Source organism: Spinacia oleracea, chromosome 1 (assembly GCF_020520425.1).
Source record: "Spinacia oleracea cultivar Varoflay chromosome 1, BTI_SOV_V1, whole genome shotgun sequence".
Taxonomy (NCBI): Eukaryota; Viridiplantae; Streptophyta; class Magnoliopsida; order Caryophyllales; family Amaranthaceae; genus Spinacia; species Spinacia oleracea.
In genome coordinates this window covers 20,032,295-20,036,120 of record NC_079487.1, presented here as the reverse complement: position 1 = coordinate 20,036,120, position 3,826 = coordinate 20,032,295, and the positions used below count along the sequence as shown (strand labels likewise).

At 33.5% G+C, this 3,826-nt stretch overlaps 1 long non-coding RNA gene across 3 annotated transcripts; it reads left to right on the top strand.

Moving 5' to 3' along the window:
- The first annotated feature begins 400 nt into the window (after window positions 1-400).
- LOC130466293 (uncharacterized) lies at window positions 401-3,309 on the top strand. Of its 3 annotated transcripts, XR_008926370.1 has the most exons (4): window positions 460-976; window positions 1,376-1,548; window positions 2,858-2,973; window positions 3,056-3,309. It is a non-coding gene; the product is annotated as an uncharacterized lncRNA (long non-coding RNA). The 3 variants fall into 3 exon arrangements; XR_008926369.1 differs by having other exon boundaries at window positions 2,858-3,309; XR_008926368.1 differs by having other exon boundaries at window positions 401-976; window positions 1,376-3,309.
- Window positions 3,310-3,826: the final 517 nt, after the last annotated feature.

Genomic DNA, 3,826 nt, shown 5'->3' with positions numbered 1-3,826 from the left:
TGTTATTATTATAATTTAAAGAACTGAAAAACAAGTTACGCCAAAACCCTAACCCCTAAACCTGAACTTAATTGAATTTAACTTGAATACTTATTGATTTGAATTAATAAAACTTGAATACTTGATTGATCTGAATTAATAAAATTTGAATACTTGATTGATCTGAAGAGGAGTTACATGTAGCATGTAGTGTTATTAGTTTGTGCAAACTAGTTTAGATCAACGTTGACTTGGTTTGACTTTCTAGTAATTTTTTAAAAAATTTTAAATTTTTAAATTTTTTGATTTTGTTAGTTTTGGACTTAGTCAAAACCCTATAAAAAGACATATATCTCTCTTAGTCGGATTATTAATGCTTAATTATGTTAAATTTTTATATGTATAATCTCAGCCACCCGATCCATTTAATCCAAGAGCTCATATTTCAACCGATCAAATAAAAAATTAAGGGTTCTTTCTAGCGTGAATGACTTCCTTCTTTCAACTCCATTTCTCTCTTTCTCGTTTCTCTCTCTTATAGTCTTATTCCAATTTTCTCCCTCCTCCTGGACATTATCTCTGCTCTACGATTCTCACCTTCTTCAAGTTGTCCCTTCGAATTTCTTCAATTTTCGCCAAGTAAGTTTACAATTGTTAGATTTCTTATTCAATTATTTTCCATTTTGATTGTTGAAATTTGGGTTTCGAAATTCTTTGTATAGTGTTCCGCGATTTTGATGGATAAACTTAGGGCTTTTAAAATTGTGGTTTTGTTTCTGTTTGTGCTACTCCGATTGCTATATTAGGGATTTTAATTGCTATCTTGTTTTCGTTTTTGCAATTGTCATTGCTAATTCAAAGCGTATTTATAATGAGGTCCTATGTGAATTCTTCAATGCAATGGTTATTTCAATTTGGCTTCTGCGATTGAAAGGGCAGCTAGCAATACTCAGTAAGCTTGCTAAGAGTATCGAGTCTTTGACTGACACTCTGGAAGGTATTAGCCTTTTTCTGTTCAGCTATAAATTTGCTATATAAATTGTATACTCCCTTTGAATGCCTACTACATATTTGATGAAATGCCACTTTGAATATCTCCAGCTTTATTGGCTAGTCTATTCTTTATAAATTCAATAGATTGTCTGACTCTTTGCTGGTAATTGATTCTTCTAACTTTCTTGTTAGTTTAAAGAATTTCATCTCTGGATGCTTGAATTTTGAACTCTGTTGTAGAACCAATGCAATTAAAGAGAGTGTAGTATGATGTTAAATTACGATCATGATTTGTTTGAAGGGATGTAGTTTTCTAGTAAAAGGTGTTATGGATTCATTAGTGCTAACTCCTATAGTAGGTTACTGGGCCACAAAGTCTAGGCTTGACCATCTCTTGTGCCAGTTGTTAACTATACAGATTCCTAACCACTGCGGGCTGAACTACTTCGCTCAAGTAAAGCCAGACATTGTACAGCGCGTGTATGGCATCATCAATGTAACATCCATTACGATTATTAGTTAGAAAGGGCGGCATAGTTTCGCAAGTCAAGGGCAAGGTGACTTGTGGCTGACTCGGTAAGTTATAACTCCTTTATGTTGGCAATTTCATCACTGAGAAAACTCCTAACAAGCTCTACTATTTTTTGACCAGTGCATCTAAATTCTGCCTAAATGTCTTATACATATTAATGATTGCTTGAATGGTTTCAGAATTTGATAACTTAAGCAATAAAGGATAGGAGATAGTGTGTTGCCCGTATCCAACTTTTGTTTTACTTCTGATTGATGAGTTGTCTTTGCTTAGTGTCAGAAGGCTTCCCATGATTTCATTATTAGTTGTGTACTTCATGGCTTGTTGTTAGGCACAATTTGAGAGTGACATGGGTTCTGATAGTTTTTGGTGCAGGCAGTTGGGGAGTGTCTTGTTTGTGATCCTGCAGTATTCTGGAGTCAAAATTATTTATTCCTGCACTGCTGGTCTTGTGGTTGTTTTGAAATCATGGATCAGCTAGGTGGTTCTGAGATTTTGTTGATGCAATCTTGCTTCAGTGTTGACCTGCATTGACTGATTAGCAGCTGCATTATATTGACTATTCTCAGGAGTGTGGTTGCTGCAGGGAGGGGGAGTGGGTACTAGTGCAGATTTGGTTTAGCCTGGATTCCTAGTAGTGGTTTCAGTTCGTCTAAGTAGTAGCTTTGGGTAGCTGACTAGCTGTAGCATTAGGTATTCTGGTGTGCGATATTTAGAGTGTTTAGGTCTTTGAGTGTGTTAATATGTCAACTTAGGAGCCTATATTAATCCTTAGCCTCATGAAGATGGTAGGAAAGCTAACTAGTTTTTTTAGTAACATAACTGAAGTAAGTAAATTAATAGAACTTAGTAGTAAATAAAAAGTTGCAGAAGTAGATATACAATTAAATGGTCAAAAGTGATAAATGAGTATAGAAACTTCGAGTAATTAAGCAAGAGTTGCAGGCCCTTAGTTCAAGTATTACTTACACAAATAAGCTTCTGGTGAAGCAGATAGTGGAGCCAAAATGAGCATATCCTACCACTGACTATAAAAGCATCCATCATTTAAACCACCATTCCAACTGCTTCACAGACTGCAGACCACAATAAAGCAGACCACGTAAGTACAAACCCTCAACAACTACTAGAAATGAACTAGGAAAACCCTGCCTGACATGAATCATACCACCACTGATATGAGCAAACTAAACAGACCTGTCGTAACTAACTCAACACTTCAAGGAATAGAAGATGCAACCTTGCGTTAGTTCATTTCCTTTAAATTTTATTAATTGAGTTCATTCTGAATTGATTATTTAATTATCTTTTATTTTAATTATCTATGTAAATGGGTGGGTTCGGGGATTGCAGAGTATTTGATTGAGTATGGATGATTAGTTCTTCTTCCTTGTGAGTAATTATGGCTGATTGATGTTGGTTGGAGTTGAATGCGCCACAAAGATAGAAGCATATATGAAATCAGATTGGTATCCTCTTATCTCAATTCCTTACTTTCCTGTTATTCTTTCTCAATTGTGAATCTTCTGTTCTTCCTCCCTCTTTTTGCAGATACCTGAAAATTTTTGAGTGGTGCAGGAAGATAATTAGAAGCGCATAAAGAGAATAACATCGTATTTTTATATTTATATTTTTAAATGATAATTTTTTTTCTCATCTTAATAATTCGTCATTTACTTATTTTGATGTAAAGTCATGTCGTTCGACAATGAGATTTTTGAGAGGTACTAATTATGTAATGACTTAAATTATTTGTAGATACATTTTTTTTGGAGTTAATAATACCAATATTGATTTTCATGAAATACTTTTTTTTACTTTTACTATTCGATCATGATTACTGCTTATAGGTTATCGTACTTGGAAATGTATGAAGTAAAATTGTGTAATTTGAAGCAAGATTATTTCTTATAGGTAACAGTGCATACAAATGTATGAAATAAATATGTTAGCTTTATTTTCGGTGCCTTTAAACACCTTTTATGACAATATCAGATTGCATCTAAATATCATTATTTAAAAATAAGATATTGACTCTAATTATATATAGAGGCATTAAATGGTTGCCCCAAAATATACGTCGTTTTAGAAACAACTGTTTATACGGCCTCTATTTATATTTCGAGGCAAAACCATATGATTGCCCCCGACTTTTTATTTTGTCTCTTATTATATTTTGAGGCAAAATTATATGGCTGCCCCTAAATATATAGTGTCTTTAGAATCAACTTTTAATATTGCCTCTAAATATATTTTGATGCAAGAATATATGTTAGCCTCTAATTATATTTTGGGACAAGAATATACGGATGCCTCTAATTA